Here is a 20,731-nt window from a genome sequence, read left to right on the forward strand (position 1 = left end):
CGCCAGGAAACCTACGCCAGCTCAATGCTGGCGTAGGTTTCCTGACTATTTTATTGTAAACAAAATGAGGAATTGAGCGGACTCTGAGTTTGTGTCTCCCGTACCGCCCCCTCCACATCCCTTCCCCGCCCCCCTGTCGTATCGGGCGAAAAATGGCCAAATGCGAATATTTAAAAGAGGCATTCCCAAGTCCCTGAATTGGTACAGGCTAGAATTCCTTCATGTTCCTGTCTTAAATCTACCCCTGCTTTATTGACAGTCAGAGCTTATCTTTCAGCTTAGTCATTCAAGCAAGGATAGGGATTGGAGGGGTTCCTGAAGGAATTTGGTCTGCAGCACTTCAGGAGCTTGGTAAAGTCTTTTTGTCTCATTGCAGTAAAAAATTAAAACCATTTTCTATGTTTTGGAAGCACAGACAGACATGGAAAGACAGGAAAGGTACCTTGGGGGACATTTATCAAGACTGGCGCACTAAATGGGGACCTTTTCCCTAGATAAATCTGGCCGGCTGTTCACCTAACCCTGTGTAGATATGAAACATAATTTATGCCTGCGAACAGGTGGAAATCATGACAAATGAGGCGTGGGAGGAGGCCCCGCCTCTTCCCAGCCTTGCCACTACCCCATCACCCCTTGCCCAGCCATCAGGCGATCAGGGGATACGTGATAGGGGTATGCCAAGGAGAAGGGGTGAATCTGCACCTTCTCCCTGGTGTATGCCTCAAGCGCAACAATGATAAATCCCCTTATGTGCCTACCTTTACCTAAAAGCTATCTAAGGCTGGGTTCACACTGCGTTTTTGCAATCCGTTTTTGCAATCCGTTTTTTTTTGTTGCAAAAAACAGATGTAAAAAAAACAAATGCATTTGTTTGCATCCATTTTGATCAATTTTTTCATTGACTTCCATTATAAAAAAAACTGATTCGTTTTTACATATAAACGTAGCTGACCCTACTTTGTGTCCATAAAAAAAGCATCTGTTTTTATCATCCATTTTTTGCAAAAAACGGATTGCAAAAACCTAACAGTGTCAGAAATTTGGAACCTGAATTCCACCTGACAAAGTTACTATGAGACTACGTCCACACACAATATTTCGCTCAGCATTTTGGTTATTATTTTTTCAACGAAAACCAGGAGTGGGTTAAAAACGCAGAAATGGTCTTTCCATTATATTTTTTCTTTGTCTTTTTTACCCCTGATTTTGTCATAACTACTGAATTCAATACTACAGTATGTGTGAACATAGCCTAAAGTGTTATTAGAATATATTATTCGTCATTTCTCCATGTGGAATTGTCTGAACTATTAAAATATAATATTCATGGTCAAAGAAATAGATGCAAAAATTGCAGAGTTTTGGTAAAGTAAAATAAAGTAATCAAAAAGTCACATCTTTACAAATGGTGGTACTGACATATGCCATATGCTTACAATTCAAGTCAGAAAAATTAGCCCTCACACATCTCCTTATGTAGAAAAATTAAAAAAATAAAGGATCAGGAACAAAATGACTTTTTTTTTTTTTAATAGTGAAATAAAACAAAAAGTAAAGTTTGGTATTACTGGATTCAGCAAGTCAGTTTTACCAAACAGTGACATAAATTAGCCTACACATTTGTATAATTGCATTTTTTTTTTTATTATTTTGCTTTCCAATTTTTTTATGGCTTAACAATACATTATGTGGTAAATAAATAAATAAATTAAAAAAGGTAACTGGTAAAAAATACAACTTAGGCTATGTTTACACAGCGTCAAAAATAGAGAAAAGGCGGATGATTTTCTTATTTAAAAAAACTGACATTTTTGCCACGAATTAACTGACTGCAATGGCAATGCATTGAAGTCAATGGGAAGACAGACGTCCAATGCACACAGCGTATTAAATAACGGACGTTTTTTTCCGCGGGCATCAAAATAATGAACATGATCATTTTTTTCGGACGTCTTTTGCAAACAGCGGACGTTTTTTTGTTTTTAGTTCACACAGTTTTTCTTTTGTCACCGTTTTGTCTCTGTTTTTACTATTAAATTCAATGGACTTTTCAATTAAGCCACAGCCAAAGTCCAATTAGTAATTCCAAACTAGTATAATGTACAAACACCCGTCAGTGCACTAAGGGGAGCTCAGGCAGCTAATTAATGTCCGTTATTTTACTCAAAATGACAGACGTAATTTTAAACAGAGATGAAAAAATGTTGTGTGAACATAGCCTTATTCTGCAAATAATAAAGTCTTTGCCCTCTTTTACAAATGAGTTTTATACTGTCCCTAATTATGGAACCCCAATTGCGGACAGTATAGTACCCATGGATTTGAATGGACTTTTTACACATCTACAGTTGCTATGGATCCGTAAAAGGGCCAAAGATACAGACCTCCCAATAAAATTTATGGGTCCCTACAAATGTGAAGGGGGAGGGATTCACAAAAATAAAAATAGTATGGAATTCACATGGTTGGGACAAGTTTGAACACTCCAAATTTATACACTGCTGAACATACATGATTCAGCTAGCCAATCAATGTACTCTAAATTAACCCTTTAAGAATGTTTTTGCGCTTTAATTTTCTCCTTGTGTTAAAAACACCATAGCGCTTGCATTATTTCACCTACAGACCCACATGAGCCCTTATTTTTTGTGACACTAATTGTACTTTGCGTTGGGTTGTGTTTACACCGTTCGCCCCATGGTAAAATCGGTACAATTACAAGGATATGTAACTTGTATAACTATTAAAAAAATTAAACCTTTTAAAGGTTTTTTTCCAGTGAAAGGGTACATTATTTTCATATGGGTCAGAAATGTTGTACAAAAAAAAAATCACAGAATAATAATATACTGTATACTGTAATATACTGCACATTTTCCCAGCATATCCAAACCCTGCACATAGGGGAACATTTACTATGGAGTCTAATGTGTTTAACCCCTTGCCTCTAAAGCCTGTTTTGGCCTTAATGACCAGGCTCATTTTTCAAAATCTGACCTGTCTCACTTTATGCTCTTATAGCTCAGTGATGCTGTAACGTATGCTAGCGATTCTGAGATTGTTTTTTCGTCACATATGGCACTTTATATTAGTGGCAAAATTTGGTCACTACTTTGTGTATTTTTTGTGAAAAACATCAAAATATCATGAAAAATTTGAAAATTTTGCATTTTATGAACTTCTGAAATTCTCTGCTTCTAAAAAAGCAAGTCATAGCACATAAATTAGTTGCTAAATCACATTACCAATATGTCCTCTTTATTCTGGCATAATTTTGAAAACATATTTTACTTTTTTAGGGTGTTACTGGGCTTAGAAATTTATTAGCAAATTATCACATTTTGTGAAAATTTCCAAAACTGATTTTTTTTAGGGACCAGTTCTTTTTTTAAATGGATTTAGAAGGCTTGTATACTGGAAACCCCCATAAGTGACCCCATTTTGGAAACTAGACACCTTAAAGAATTAATCTAGGGGTATAATGAGCATTTTAACCCTACAGGGGCTGGAGGAAAGTATTCACAATTAGGCCGTAAAAAAATCGAAAATTTAAATTTTCAAATAATATAAACGTTTAGATTAAAGTTTCTCATTTTCAAAAGGAACATGAGAAAAAAAGCATGCCAAAATTTGTAACGCAGGTTTTCCTGAATACAACGGTACCCCATATGTGGGCGTAAACCACTGTATGGGCACACAGCAGGGCTCAGAAGGAAGGGAGCGACAATTGGCTTTTTTAATGCAGATTTTGCTGAAGAAGTTTCTGAGCGCCAGGTGCGTTTGCAGAGCCCCTGTAGTGTCCGCAGAATAGAATCCCCCCAAAAGTCACCCCATTTTCGAAACTACACCCCTCAAAGAATTCATCTTTGGGTAGGATGAGCACTTTGACCCCACAGGTATTAGAGGAAAGTATTCAGAATTAGACAGTAAAAATGAAAAACACGAATTTTTCCAATAATATGTTTGTTTAGTTTGAAATTTCTCAATTTCACGAGGAACAAGAGAAAAAAAGTACCCCAAAATTTGTAACGCAGGTTCTCCTGAATACAACGGTACCCCATATGTGGGCGTAAACCACTGTATGGCCACACAGCCGGGCTCAGAAGGGAAGGAGCGCCAATTAGCTTTTTCAATGCAGATTTTGCTGAAGAAGTTTCTGAGCGCCAGGTGCGTTTGCAGAGCCCCTGTAGTGTCCGCAGAATAGAATCCCCCCAAAAGTCACCCCATTTTCGAAACTACACCCCTCAAAGAATTCATCTTTGGGTAGGATGAGCACTTTGACCCCACAGGTATTAGAGGAAAGTATTCAGAATTAGACAGTAAAAATGAAAAACACGAATTTTTCCAATAATATGTTTGTTTAGTTTGAAATTTCTCAATTTCACGAGGAACAAGAGAAAAAAAGTACCCCAAAATTTGTAACGCAGGTTCTCCTGAATACAACGGTACCCCATATGTGGGCGTAAACCACTGTATGGCCACACAGCCGGGCTCAGAAGGGAAGGAGCGCCAATTAGCTTTTTCAATGCAGATTTTGCTGAAGAAGTTTCTGAGCGCCAGGTGCGTTTGCAGAGCCCCTGTAGTGTCCGCAGAATAGAATCCCCCCAAAAGTCACCCCATTTTCGAAACTACACCCCTCAAAGAATTCATCTTTGGGTAGGATGAGCACTTTGACCCCACAGGTATTAGAGGAAAGTATTCAGAATTAGACAGTAAAAATGAAAAACACGAATTTTTCCAATAATATGTTTGTTTAGTTTGAAATTTCTCAATTTCACGAGGAACAAGAGAAAAAAAGTACCCCAAAATTTGTAACGCAGGTTCTCCTGAATACAACGGTACCCCATATGTGGGCGTAAACCACTGTATGGCCACACAGCCGGGCTCAGAAGGGAAGGAGCGCCAATTAGCTTTTTCAATGCAGATTTTTCTGAAGAAGTTTCTGAGCGCCAGGAGCGTTTGCAGTGCCCCTGTAGTGTCCGCAGACGAGAAACCCCCCATAAGTCACCCCATTTTGGAAAGTACACCCCTCAAGGAATTCATCTTTGGGTGTGGTGACCATTTTGACCCCACAGGTATTAGAGGAAAGTATTCAAAATAAGACAGTAAAATTGAAAAACTAGAATTTTTCCAATAATATGTTCGTTTAGTTGGAAATTTCTCAATTTCACGAGGAACAGGGGAGAAGCTGCATGCCAAAATCTGTAACGCAGGTTCTCCTGAGTAGAACGGTACCCCATATGTGGGCATAAACCACTGTATGGGCACCCAGCTGGGCTCAGAAGGGAAGGAGCGCCAATTAGCATTTTCAGTGCAGATTTTTCCGAAGAAGTTTCTGAGCGCCAGGTGCGTTTGCAGCGCCCCTGTAGTGTCAGCAGAATAGAACCCCCCCCAAAAGTCACCCCATTTAGGAAAGTACACCCCTCAAAGAATTCATCTTGGGGTGTGGTGACCATTTTGACCCCACAGGTATTAGAGGAAAGTATTTAAAAGTAGAGAGTAAAAAAGAAAAACTCAAATTTTTCCAATAATATGTTTGTTTAGTTTGAAATTTCTCAATTTCACGAGGAACAGGAGAGAAAATGTACCCAAAAATTTATAACGCAGGTTCTCGTGAGTAGAACGGTACCGCATATGTGGGTATAAACCACTCTATGGGCACACAGCAGGGATCAGAAGGAAGGGAGCGCCAATTAGCATTTTCAGTGCAGATTTTGCTGAAGAAGTTTCTGAGCGCCAGGTGCATTTTTTAGTGCCCCTGTAGTGCCAGTGTAGTAAAATCTCGCCATAAGTCATCCCATTTTGGAAAGTACACCCCTCAAAGAATTCATCTTGGGGTGTGGTGACCATTTTGACCCCACAGGTATTAGAGGAAAGTATTCAAAAGTAGACAGTAAAAATGAAAAACTCGAATTTTTCCAGTAATATGTTCCTTTAGTTGGAAATTTCTAAATTTCACGAGGAACAGGAAAGAAAGCGTACCCCAAAATCTGTAACGCAGGTTCTCCTGAGTAGAACGGTACCCCATATGTGGGCATAAACCACTGTATGGGCACACAGCCGGGCTCAGAAGGAAGGGAGCGCCAATTTGCTGGAGCAAAACCGCAGCTAGAAACAGTTACAGTTACTAAAATACAATAAAAAAATTAGATTACAGGTAATGTGGGGTGGTTCCAGGTAATCTGGAGGTGGTTACGGGTAATCTGGAGGTGGTTATGGGTAATCTGCGGTGGTTACAGACAATCTGGGGTGGTTACAGGTAACCTGCTGTGGTTACGGCCAACGTGGGGTGGTTACGAACAATCTGGGTTGGTTACGGATAAACTGAAGTGCTTATATGTAATTTGGGTTGGTTACGGCAATCTGGAGGGGGTCTTTGGCAATTTGGGGTGGTTAGAGGCAACGTGCGGCCGTCAGTGGCAACGTGCGGCCGTCAGTGGCAACGTGCGGCCGTCAGTGGCAACGTGCGGCCGTCAGTGGCAACGTGCGTCCGTCAGTGGCAACGTGCGGTCGTTACGTGTAATCTGGCGTGATTACGGGCAACCTGGGGCGATTAGGGGCAACGTGCAGTGGTTACGGGTAATCTGGTGTGATTACAGGCAACCTGGGGCGGTTAGGGGCAACGTGCGGTGGTTACGTGCAATCTGGCGTGATTACGGGCAACGTGCGGTGGTTACGGGCAATGTGCGGTGGTTACCGGCAACGTGCGGTGGTTACGGGCAACGTGCGGTGGTTAAGTGTAATCTGGCGTGATTATGGGCAACCTGGGGTGGTTACGGGTAATCTGTTGTGATTACATGCAACCTGGGGTGGTTAGAGGCAACGTGTGGTTGTTACGGGCAATCTGGCATGATTACGGGCAACGTGCGGTGGTTACGGGCAACGTGCGGTGGTTACCGGCAACGTGCGGTTGTTACGTGCAATCTGGCATGATTACGGGCAACGTGCGTTGGTTACGGGCAACGTGCGGTGGTTACGGGCAACTTGCGGTTGTTACGGGCAACGTGCGGTGGTTACGGGCAATGTGCGGTTGTTACGGGCAATGTGCAGTGGTTAAGTGTAATCTGGCGTGATTACGGGCAACCTGGGGTGGTTACGGGTAATCTGTTGTGATTACATGCAACCTGGAGTGGTTAGGGGCAACGTGCGGTGGTTAGGGGCAACGTGTGGTTGTTACGGGCAATCTGGCATGATTACGGGCAACGTGCGGTGGTTACGGGCAACGTGCGGTGGTTACGGGCAATGTGCGGTTGTTACTGGCAACGTGCGGGGGTTAAGGGGAATGTGCGGTTGTTACGGGCAACGTGTGGTGGTTACGTGCAATCTGGCGTGATTTCGGCCAACCTGGGGCGGTTATGGGCAACGTGCGGTGGTTACGGGTAATTTGGGAGTAAACTGCAATTATTACTATAATAAAAAGTGTGTGTGTTTTTTTTTTTTTGTGTGTTTTTCACTTTTTGTACTTTATCCATTCATTTTCACTGTATTACTATGATTACTGTGATATTTTCTATCACAGTAATCATAGTTTAGTGACAGAGACCAAATTGGTCTCTGTCACTTTAAATTTTCAGAGCTGGACGCTTCTGGCGCACATGCGCACATCAGAAGCAGCCAGGACACCGAAGAGGAAGGAGCTCCAGGATCAGGTAACGTATAATGGGAAGGGCGGGTGACTGGGGGACGGGGGTGACTGGGGGGGTGGGGGGCGACTTGGGGGGCGACACTGTAACACTTTTTATCCCCTGTCACCAATGATTTATGGTGACAGGGGATAAAAAGTGCCGGCAGCACTGGGAACAGGCGATCGGCGGTATATAGTATATACCGCCGATCGCCTGCTCCGGGACCACACGGGGGGGTCCCCGATCACTGCCCCATGCTCTCCGCTACCTCCGGTGGCGGAGAGCATGGGGCTTTGATCATTCTTTCATTTCCATCCCTGCGAACAAACATCGTTTATTCGCAGGGATGGGGGCGGCCATCTTGGATCTGATGGCCGCCCGGGGAGGGAGCGGGTTAGTGATCGGGGCACTAGGGGGGCTGATCTGGGGTCTGATGATTACATTTTCATCTCCCCCCACCGTGGATTCACGGTGGGGGGAGATGAAAGCTGTCGGCGGCGCCGGTACCGGAGATTGCCGGTATAACGTTGATATCGGCGATCTCCGGTACCGGCGGCAGTGGAAGGGGGGCCAGGGGACACTGTGACAGTGGCGGCGGGAGGAGGCAACGTCCTGCAGCCTCCTCCCGCCGCCCGATCACCGGCAAACACCACATCTCCCCCATAGACGCTGCGGTCGCATCGACCGCGGCGTTTATGGGGTTAACTGCCCGGGGGGAGCGCGGCTCCCCTCCGGGCAGAGGCAGCGGGAGGATGTGGTGTGATACTGCCTCCTCCCGCTGCCCGATCTCACTTACGGGCTGCGGGGGGAGGCAGGAACAACATGACGTTTGGGGAACGTCATGTTGCATTAACTACCTACTTTACATGACGTTCCCCAAACGTCATTTTGCGGCAAGGGGTTAACTTGTCTAATGGGGATTGGTGGATATTTTGTTCCAATATCTTGTGACTAATTTATTAAAATGTAGCACTGCCATAATGAATGTATCTAAGTAAAAAGTTTTAGAAAAAGTAAAAAAAAAAATGCTAAATTGCGCAAACATATTCACCTGGCACTTACCAGACGTAGGCATTCACCTGTTTGTGTGACTTTTCAAAAAGTCGCAAATGATAAATAGTTCTAATCCCAGACTATGCAAACTTTTTGGTGAATACTCAAAAAAAAGGCATCTAAAAAATATTCACCCATTAAATACTGGTTCTTAAATAGAACTTAGACCAAAAATGGGTGAAAAATCCAATTATTCACCTAAAAATAGGCGCAAAACTCTTAATAAATTCCCCCCATTGTATATTAAAAAAGAAAATTGTCTGCGCAAATGTCAAAATAATTATCATGATTTAGTCCACCTAAACATGAATAATGTACCAACAGCTGTTATTGCACTGACGGTGGCCAAACAGCAAAATGACAGACGTCGTTTTTTCTTTTCAAAAACGAAGAAAAAACATTGTGTGAACATATCCTAAAGGTGGTCTTAGCCAGGCATATTGTATGAACTTTAACATCAATCCTACTGTCTTCTAAATTTTGTCATGTATCAATTAAATTTACTAATTATTGTGTAAGTATTACCTATATCACTAGAGAAACAATGTGGGACATTTACTAAGGAGTCTTATTAGTGCAACAATTCTAATGGGGATTGGTGTTTATTTTGTTGTAATATCTTGTGACTGATTCATTAACTTGTAGCACTGCCTTAGTAAATGCATCTAAATAAAAAGGTGCAAAAAAGGCACAACTAAGAAAAAATTGCTCAGTTTTATTCACCTGGTTCGGACCAGAAGTAAGCTCGCACCTGTTTTTGCGACTTTTTAAAAAGTCGCAAATGATAAATTGGGCACTAATCCTGGATTATGCGAACTTTTAGGTGAATACTTAAAACAGGCAGATTAAAAAAAAGTTGCATCTTAAAATATTCACCTGTCGAATATTGGTTCATAAATAGAACTTAGACCAAAAATGGGGGAAAAATGCAGTTATTCACTGAAAATTTGGTGCAAACCCCTTGATAAATGTCCCCCAATATCTACAATTTTACAGTATATCTAACACACAAGTATTTGAATTAAAATACCTTTATGAATGTATAGGTAATTAGCACTTAAGATATCCGGTGACTTAAAAATGACCAACAGTTACTGGCCTACAGGCATTAATATTTAATGGACACAGGATTATTATTTTACAACATCATAAAGTTTTATGCTTTAGATATGTTAAATACAGTGACACATATAAAACTACAGATTAAATCATTTTCCTCAAAGAAAAAAATGTTTTTGACATATAGGCTCAAGTAAAATATTATTGTAGTCATACAATTTTAGCGTACCTTTATTATATTATATTATATTAATTCAATGCATGATATACTGTACAATAGAAAATGGGAACCAGAAATTATTTTACATGGCACTATAACACAGATTAGAGATGAGCTTTGTTAGCTTGGCAGTCGGCTTATTAGCCTTTTAACTCAGTGCCGTTCTGTGCCACTTCTCCTAGGGTGCCTGGGAAAGCTGGATCCAATCCTGGTAAACAGTTTCTCAGGACTGGATCAAGCTTTTTCAGGCACCAAGAGCAGAGTGGCATGGAACAGCACTGAGTTTAAAGGCTGATAAGCCGACTGCCGAGCTGACAAAGTGATAACTGCATGCTCACTCATCTCTAACAAAAATGACTCAAATAAGTGAACATGTATAACATTTCTTAAAATATTCAGATTTTAACTGAGCCTATAATTTTGTCATTTGCTTGTGGCAAATCACTTAAAATGGCATCAGGCATCTTACAAGTAGGAAAAAGAAGAATCAAATGATATCAGTCAGAAGCCTGGCAGGCTTCTTGATAATGCTATGATTTCAACCCGAATTTACAATATAACAGCCAATTATGAGGAATAAAGATAATCAAACCCCCAAAACTCATTTCCAAAGGTTTCACTCAAATTGGCAATCAAATTTATTTTTTATTTGATGGCAAACTCAAAATGGCCCCTTAACCTGCTGGTGTAAGAGGTCAAGTGGTGATCTTCAGCATTGTTGCTTACCCCTTGGTCCAGACAGTAAGTAATGATAAAGAGAAGATCACCACTTTTTGTACAGGATAGGTAGCATAGAGTTAGTGAGCGGTAACTCAGGTAAATAGTATATGGTCATTTAGTTTGTTTCATAAAGAAGAGAAGAGAATAGATAAAATGAATAGGGTGATTTTATAGAGACTAAGTTTCAATGTGTTTTGTAGACAAAAGTAAGGCACAAGCTGCCATTGCTGTTACTGCAGCTGTAACGTTCAATTTGTGAATATTTTCTTCAACAGTATCTTAATAGCTGAAAGCAGGTATTTATGCAGGGTTTACGTAGGGTTATTATAATTCAGTATAATATAGTTATAATTATAATTCAGTAGCAATTTAAATACTCTTGTTGATAGTACCATACAGTCATGTTTTTTAACCCCTTCCAGCAAAAGGACCGCAATCCCGGCTTTCTACAGCCCAGGACCATGGCTGTACCCGCTAAATAGGACAGTTAAATGCAGCTGTCAAACATGACAGCTGCGTTTAAATGCCCTGTGGACGGGGGATGCCTTTTAATAGGCCGGCTGGGACTCAGCGTCGGAATGACGCTGATCCTGGCTCAGCAATCTATGTATCTGATCTGCAGCAGGCCAGAGTAATAGAACACTGATCTAATGGATCAGTGATCTATTATATACACAGCATTGTTCTCAATGGGAGATCAGTGCTGTGTATATAGAAAAAAAAACATATTTGGTATTGCCAGGTGTGTAATCACCTGAACTATTAAGTGATCACATTTCTGATCCGCCACGGTAAACGGCGTAAGCGCCAATACTGCACATTTTTGGTCGCATCAAATCCCGAAAAATTGTGATAAAAAGTGATCAAAAACTTGCATATACTGTAACTGATAGTAAGTACAAATCATGGCGCAAAGAATTACACCTCACACAGCCCCATAGACCAAAAAAATGAAAGCGATATAATGATGGTAATTAATTTTTTAAAAGCCATGAGATAAAATAAAAGTTTTACAAGTTACATATTGGTGTTATTGTACCAACTTGACAAACCTAGATAACAAGTCAGTTATACCATAGGGTGAATGGCATAAATACAAATCCATCCCAAATAAAAAATATTGCATTTTGTTTTCAATTTTACCATACATATAAATTTTTTCGGGTTTCACAGCATATTTTATGTAAAAATTAAGTCTGTCATTGCAAAGTTCAATTAGTGGTGCAAAAAATAAGGGCTCATGTGGGTCTGTAGCTGAAAAAGTGCAAGCGCCATAGCCCTTTAAACACAGGGATGAAAAAAATAAAACGCAAAAAAGACAATTAGCCGAGGAGGAAAGGGGTTAATAGTGCTACAAAAAATTTTATTGTTCTTCATGGGGTATTTATACCCATCAATTAACAGTGGGACAAATGAAATAAAACTTTATCAGGGAAACAGTTGTGTTGCATCTGAGCTCTCAATTGGCCAAGTTACTATAGGTGTCTGGAGACAAAAGCCCCTTATAATGGGACCCAACTAAAATAGTCCCGCCCTAAACAAATATGTCTATATTGAGGTAGGAGCGAATTACAGCTACTTTTATTGCTAAGTAACATCTCTTTGACACTCTATTGGACAGGTGACCATTTGTTTGGGGCAGGCCTGACTAGACCAGGCCACATATAAGGAGAAGGTGACCATGGGGGGGGGGGGTCGTTGATAGCAATTCTTCCTGAGGATACTGTGGGCACAGCAAAACATGATGAGGGGGCTATAGACAGATTTTAAATAGCAACAGCACATTGCTCGTCCATATTAAGTGATCCAGACCTGTTTTGGTCCTGCTGCAAATGGTTTATATTGTAGCAATTCGACTGTTGTACTTTTAACATTTTCTCTCTACCACTTGATACACAGATTTTATTCATATGCAAGATTAAAAGTTATATTGTAGTTGGGTCCCCAAGTGCTTAGCCTGAGGGATTGGGAGTATATTGTATTTGTAACCGACCAGAGGGTGAAGTTATTTTTGTTAGTTACTATAGGTGCCAGAACTGCTGCACAGGTTATTGGACTACAGTACTTTTAGACAATTGATGGAATAGGTTTAGCCTTGAAACCTAGCTATGTCCATTTCTCAAAGAACTATGTCCCTCTTATACTTTCATATTGTGGAGAACCCTCATAAAATGTAGCTGTAGATGTAGCTGAAGATGTACAGAAATGTAGCTGTACACATACATGAGAATTACTGTAGATTTCAGCAGTCTAGATCCATAAATGTACAGTATTTCTAGGAGGGACACACAAGAACATCTAAACTGAGGCGTAGGTTGAAAACTAAATATCTGAGGGGTTAAAATATATTTATGAATAAAGGTTGCAGGCTGAAACTTTCCCCAATTTTTTTTATTACTCGGAGAATGAGTTTTAAAAATAGCCAAGACAGAATACCAGCAAGAGTGAGAAAGTGTAAGTGATTTTTTTTTTTTTAAGGGGTGTGTGTGATTACATTCGTACAGAGCAGATTAGATTATAATTTTCCATGTAGATTGCAAGATTCCCATACAGATAAAATTAGTTATATAATGTTAAATATCTCTAAGGCTATATTCACACTCTGTATGTGTGCGGCTGTATTTTTTATGCGGCTGGAAATGTGCGGCTGAAACTACGGCCGTGGGAAAAAATAGACATGCGGCTCAAAATATACGGTCATTTACTTGGAAATCTGGTTCAACTAAAAATAACAAATAAAATATTAAGAAAATGATGCGAACACCTCTGGGAAAGCATTGAAACAGTTTATATGAATTGCTATTACCGGGGTTTGCGATCCTCTGCAGTATGCCGATGCCTCTCATGGTTAATATATTGAATTAATAAAACACATTTTCGTTGTAATAAAGTCTCTTTCATTGTTGAATAATTTAATTTAAACGATTCCATCATTTTGCAATTAAATATACTGTTAAAATAAATATATATATATAAATAAATGTATAGTTATATATATATTTATTTTTTGACAGTATATTTAATTGCACAATGATGGATTCCTTTAAATTAAATTATTGAACAACGAAACTGATTTTATTACAACGAAAATGTGTTTTATTAATTAAATATTAATTAGTACAGGAAGCTCCAGTAAGCCGTTAATTCATATTGCCGGCAATAGAGCATTCTGTACTAATCATCACTTTACTTTAATTAAAACATCAAATGTTTCTTCTAATTATGTTATCACAATAGCATTATTAGAATAAACATTTAGAATTATATGTGCGCTCAGCTGCGGACCAGCGAAGAGACAACATCGGGGTGAGTATAGAGCTCTCCCCACCCCCTCCCCTGCACTGCACCCCTCCCAGCAAGGAAGGGGGGTCACTTAACCCCTTCCTTGCTGGGATGGGTGCAGTCTGACATCAGTCTGGCCCCCAAGGGGTTAAGGGGGATGCAATACATCCTCCCTTAACCCCTTGGGGGCCAGACTGTAAGCAGCGATCTGTAAAGATACTGCATACTGTAAGGTGCACAACACCGCTCACAATGATGGGTGTTGTGCTCCTGTTTGTGTGTTTTTTGTGTGTTTCTCCCTTTTTGTTTTTCAGATATCGGTATCCTGTGGATTACGTTGGATTCCGTGGACTACGTCGATGACCAGCGGTTGTTTGTTGTTGTTTTTTGTTAATAAATTGGTCAATGAGGGGTGTGGGGGTGTTTTTATTTGAATAAAAAAAAATTTCACTTGTGTGTTGTCTTTATTTCTTTACTTTATAGACTTAGTAGTGGAAGCCGTCTAATAGACGGAATCCATTACTAAGTTGGGGCCTAGTGTTAGCCAGTATAAAATGGCTAACACTAACCCCCCATTATTACCCCAGTACCCAATGCCAACAGGGGTACTGGGAAAAGCCGGGTGCCAGTGGTCCTGGAGCATCAAAATTGGCGCTCCTGGACTGGGCGGCAGAAGGCTGGTAAGATTTAGGCTGGGGAGGGCCTAAAACAATGGCTCTTCCCACCCTGGTGTTACCCGGCTGGTTATAAAAATAGGGGGGACCCTATGCGGTTTTTTTTTAAATTATTTATTTATTTAAAAAAAAAACACGCATAGGGTCCCCCCTATTTTTATATCCAGCCGGGTTAAAAACCAAACGACCGCAGCCTTGTAACACCAGGGTGGGAAGAGCCATTGTTTTAGGCCCTTTCCCAGCCTAAACCTTACCAGCCTGCTGCCGCCCGGTCCAGGAGCGCCAATTTTGACGCTCCAGGACCACTGGCACCCGGCTCTTCCCAGTACCCCTGGTGGCATTGGGTACTGGGGTAATAATGGGGGGTTAGTGTTATCCATTTTATACCGGCTAACACTAGGCCCTGACTTAGTAATGGATTCCGTCTATTAGATGGCTTCCACTACTAAGTCTATAAAGTAAAGAAATAAAGACAAGACACAAGTTAAAAAAATATTTTATTCAAATAAAAACACCCCCACACCCCTCATTGACCATTTTATTAAAAAAAACAACAACAAACAACCGCTGGTCATCGACGTAGTCCATGGAATCCGACGTAATCCACAGGATACCGATATCTGAAAAACAAAAAGGGAGAAACACACAAAAAACACACAAACAGGAGCACAACACCCATCATTGTGAGCGGTGTTGTGCACCTTACAGTATGCAGCATCTTTACAGATCGCTGCTTACAGTCTGGCCCCCAAGGGGTTAAGGGGGGATGTATTGCATCCCCCTTAACCCCTTGGGGGCCAGACTGATGTCAGACTGCACCCATCCCAGCAAGGAAGGGGTTAAGTGACCCCCCTTCCTTGCTGGGAGGGGTGCAGTGCTGGGGAAGGGGTGGGGAGAGCTGTATACTCACTCCCATGTGTCCTCTTTGCTGGTCCGCAGCACAATGAAGTCACTGTGCTGCGGACCAGCTAATTATATGTGCACTCAGCCGATCAGCCAATCAGCTGAGCGCACATATAATTCTAAATGTTTCTTCTAATAAAGCTATTGTGATAACATAATTAGAAGAAACATTTGATGTTTTAATTAAAGTAAAGTGATGATTAGTACAGAATGCTCTATTGCCGGCAATATGAATTAACGGCTTACTGGAGCTTCCTGTACTAATTAATATTTAATTAATAAAACACATTTTCGTTGAAATGAAATCAGTTTCGTTGTTCAATAATTTAATTTAAACGAATCCATCATTGTGCAATTAAATATACTGTCAAAAAATAAATATATATATAAATATACATTTATTTATATATATATTTATTTTAACAGTATATTTAATTGCACAATGTTGGATTCGTTAGAATTAAATTATTGAACAACGAAAGGGACTTTATTACAAAGAAAATGTGTTTTATTAATTTAATATATTAACTATTAGAGGCATCGACATTCGGCATCATTGCCGGCTATTTTTGAAGTACTCCGTACGGACCGCCTGTCAATCCACGGCCGCATTTCCAGCCGCAAACAATGGTCTTGTTCATTTTTTACGGGTCCGTTTACGATCGGGCCGTAGATTCATACATAGTGTGCACTGTGCAGCCGTATATCGTATACTTTCCAGCGTACGCATGAACCGGAAAAATCCGGCCGATGATTTACCGCCCGCAATACAGCCGCACAGATACAGAGTGTGAACCTAGCCTAAATCTGTAAAAACATATGGCAATCATAAAAACCTGTAGCACATGCATAGGTAATCGCATGTGTTGGGATATTGCTTCAGATTTGAGAAAGATTTTAATTTTTCCCAAAATGTCTGTCTCTGTTACATACCCTTAGGACTTTCTGCACATTGTCAGCACATTCAGTTTTTATTGAAGTATTGAAGTACACTTCATGAATAAGGCAACAGGAATGCACATTATCAGCAGATATGCAAAGTAAGGAACAAAAAAAAACAGAAAATTATGGGGAGGAATGGACTGGGGAAGAGGCAATAGAAATTTTAAAAGAAATGTTAAGTGTCAGGGATAACTGGACATGCGTGTTGTTTTTCCCATGCCTAGTGTGGGCTGTTTATATCTGCATTGTGCAGTGACTACAACCCTGATAAGCATAAACATCTTAAGAAACAACAGAAAAGCAGAGAAAAGAGGTCTATCATGTAATTATATTAAAATGCTAGCTACAGGTTCACCAATGTGGATGCAAAAAGCACTTTGTAATCATCTATGCTCATAAATTTCGTCCAAGCGGACCAAGTAGCTGTGTTTTTATTGGTATATTTCCACTACCAGCTCTTCTATCCTATAAAGAAAGGCTACCTTGGCGAGCCAGACTTGAATTTTAGGAGTTTTTGCAGATTTTCAAAATGTATATACAGTACATGTGTAATTTATAAGATACATGGATATTGTTTTTTGCATTCACTAATTTCTACTTTATAATCTATATTATAGAGTATATTTAGAGTAATTATAGAGTATACTTTATACTCTATATTAATATACAAGTTGCCTGATACAAGAGCAGATGCTGAACACAGATAAAATAAACAGGTTATTAATGGATCAAAGGTTTGTTATTTGTTCATAAAAAATTATTACAGAAATACAAACCTTCAGAAATGGGCAAAAGCAAACACAGTGCAATAAATTATTATCTTTTATGTAGTTATAAGAAGTAATGCATTACAGTTTGTTTTTCCCATCTCCCATTTTAAGTATTATTGCCTATACTAAATTTAGAATAAGACATGGTAGAATAGGTAGCATAGGGTATACACACACACACACACACACACACACACACAGGTGTAAAGAGAGAGTAAGAACCCCAAAACCAAGAATTAGAAATGATTCAGAGAGTGAAGCGAATCTCACAAATTCAGATTTGCAGTGGATCAAGCATTAAATACACCTCGTTGTTATTCGCAAATTCAACAGATTCGCTTTGTTAATCATTTGCTGTAATTTCATATTCGTTTGCTGTAATTCCACATTCTTTTGCAGTTATGCCGCATTTGTTTACTAATCGTTCAGTGTAATTTCACACTGTTCATTCTTTTGCTGTGATAAACGATTGCAGTAACAAACATTATAACAATCATAACTAATGGCTATCATTCTATGTGAGATTAATTTGTATGCGATTCACATAAATTCACAAATTCGCGCAAATATTCACGAACTTCGCAAAACGTTTTTCCGAGTGATTCCGAGTGATCTCTAACAAGAATGTTCCAGTAAATACAGCCAAATTTTTATTTATGTATTTATTTATTTATTTATTTATTTTACAAATTCCTGTAATGTTAATAAAAACATTAAGTACAGGTAATAAAACAAAGCGATACATTGTTCTCCCTTTTCCTTAAAGGGGTTGTCCGGCGAAAAAAAATTATTCACAGAATAACACACATTACAAAGTTATACAACTTTGTAATGTATATTATGTCTGTGAATGGCCCCCTTCCCCGTGTCCCACCACCCCCACCCGTGTACACGGAAGTGTGGTGCGCTATACATTACCTGTCGCGTGCCGACCACGGTCTCCGATCGTCAGCAGTGACGTCTTCTTCGGGAGCTTGGCGGATCTTCCCGAGTGCCGGCCGCCCTCTGCAGCGTCATCCGAAGCTCAGCCGCGATTGGCTGAGCATAACTGTGCTCAGCCAATCGCGGCTGAGCAGCTGATGACGTGGCCGCGTCATCAGCCGCTCAGCCGCGATTGGCTGAGCACAGTTATGCTCAGCCAATCGCGGCTGAGCTTCGGATGACGCTGCAGAGGGCGGCCGGCACTCGGGAAGATCCGCCAAGCTCCCGAAGAAGACGTCACTGCTGACGATCGGAGACCGTGGACGACACGACATGCGGTGAGTATAATGCACCACACTTCCGGGTCTAGCGTGGGTGGGGGGAAACACGGGGAAGGGGGCCATTCACAGACATAACATACATTACAAAGTTGTATAACTTTGTAATGTGTGTTATTCTGTGAATAATTTTTTTTCGCCGGACAACCCTTTTAAGACTTTAAAATTCAAGCTCAACATCTTATTTATATAGATAATCGTTTTTTTTTTTTTTTCAAACATATATTTATTTATCCAAGACAAATTCACAGAAAACAAAAAGAACAGTCATCATCGGCAAGCATATATGGCAAACAGAGTTTTATCTAGGTAAAATTTTTGTTTTTCTTCCCCAACATACAAGAGCCAACCCCGCCCTTCCCCCCTTATCCCTCCCTCCCAACCCACCCTTTCCTGCAAAGTGAGGCACAGGACCTAAGCTTCAGGCCCTCCAAAAACTTAATCAGGGAGGCGCAAAGCACCAAGGGAACCTCCTACATCAGCTTGAAGATACCATTTCGTGTTACGGAATGGCCGAACCACCTCACATATCTCCTCGGGTTCCAGAAAAGAAACAATAAATTTTCTCCATTTTCTAAAAAAAGCTTTGGCCTTTTTTTCCCGCTGGGGTTCTGCATCAATCTGGTCCATTAACAGGTATTTCTTAACCTGCTGGAAAACATGGGATACAGAGGGCATCTCCTGAACCAACCACCTGGCTAATAAAGCCCTCTTGGCTACCAACAAAAATACATGTATGAGAGGGGAGATTGTGGAATCTTCCGGGGAGATATGTAATACTACCAGATGTGGATCCAAGGGTAAAGTCACCTTTAGTTTGGCTTTTAGAAAGTCTAGTAGGGCCTGCCAAAATATCTGCACCCTCGAGCAAGTAAAGAGCCCATGATACAGATCAGTCAAGGGGTCACCGCAATTAGGACAAGCAGTAAGTCGCTCTGAGTGGTCCGGAGTTCTGGGAATGTTAAACTCATATGTCGCATGGTGGATTAGTTTGAAATGCGTTTCCCGCCACTGTTCATTGATTATTGCTGCCCGAACAGTTGCCCAGCCCTTAAGTACTTGCTCAGTTAAGTTAGTTAACGGCAATTTCTCCCCCCAATATTTGAATAGGGATGACTCTAGTCCCTTTGTGAGGGCATTCCGCATAGTGACATTTAAAGAAGACAGGGAGTGTATTGGTGATGATGTAGTAACATATATGGACAAGATATTAGAGGAAAGTTCTCCCCCCAAATCACGCAATCTAGAAAGCAAGAAGCTCCTGACCTGACCATAAGCCAAGAAGTGACAGGGGCCCAATCCATAGGTTGTTTGAACCTCCTAAAAAGTCATATATCTAGACTCCTGCCTCATGATCAGGTCAGAAGCAACCCCTATCTCAGCCCTCTTCCAATATTTAAAATTAGGGTGAGATTCTGCATGGACAAATTTGGGGTGATTCCAAAGGTCCATATGTACACTCATAAGCATAGGAAGGCCTAATAATTTACGGCCGTGCTGCCAGCCTTTTATTGTATCTCTAAGTAGCAAACTATTCCTGGCAATGGGAGGCAATTTTGCAATGCTAGTATGAAGAAGACCATTTAAGGACCAGGGCATCACCAAATGGGATTCTAAGGCATAGTTAGAATAAATGCTGGACCCTCGCAACCAGTCTATACCGTGGCGAAGCAAGCACGCTAGATTATAGCACCTTATATCAGGCAAGTTGAGCCCCCCTTTCAATATTGGGAGCGTTAGCTTCTTCCGCGATATCCTGGGGCGTTTTCCGGCCCATATAAATTTAGTAAAAGCTGAAGTGAGGGAGACTACATCCGAGTGCTTGAGTAGTACCGGTATAGTCTGGAGAGGGTACAGTAGCTTCCCAAAGCCCATCATTTTCAGTAGGGATACCCGAGCCAACAATGGGAGAGGAAGGGCTGACCATCTGGAGAGGTCTGACTGCAATTTTCTGAAAAGGGGAGGAAAATTTAAAAAATATAGTGAACCTGCGACTTTTCCCACCTTAATCCCTAAATATGTGATGTGGTCCGAAGCTACTTTTAATGGTAGTGGAAGGGGATCTCACCGGCTCGATGAACCAGGGAGTGAGAGCAGTAAAAGCTCACTTTTATCCTTGTTTACTTTAAAACCCGACTGGGAACCAAAGATCTCAAGGTGCCAAAAAACAGCCGCCAAATCTGAATGGGGATGTTCCAAAAAGATGAGCAGGTCATCGGCGAAA

General features: G+C 40.7%; 1 protein-coding gene across 3 annotated transcripts in view; it reads right to left on the reverse strand.

Annotated features, from left to right (window-relative positions):
* Nucleotides 1–20,731, reverse strand: part of NAALADL2 (N-acetylated alpha-linked acidic dipeptidase like 2) — a 712,309-nt gene that overhangs the window by 339,287 nt on the left and 352,291 nt on the right. The window lies entirely within an intron of this gene.

This window comes from Dendropsophus ebraccatus, chromosome 6, assembly GCF_027789765.1.
Source record: "Dendropsophus ebraccatus isolate aDenEbr1 chromosome 6, aDenEbr1.pat, whole genome shotgun sequence".
In the NCBI taxonomy this organism is placed as follows: Eukaryota; Metazoa; Chordata; class Amphibia; order Anura; family Hylidae; genus Dendropsophus; species Dendropsophus ebraccatus.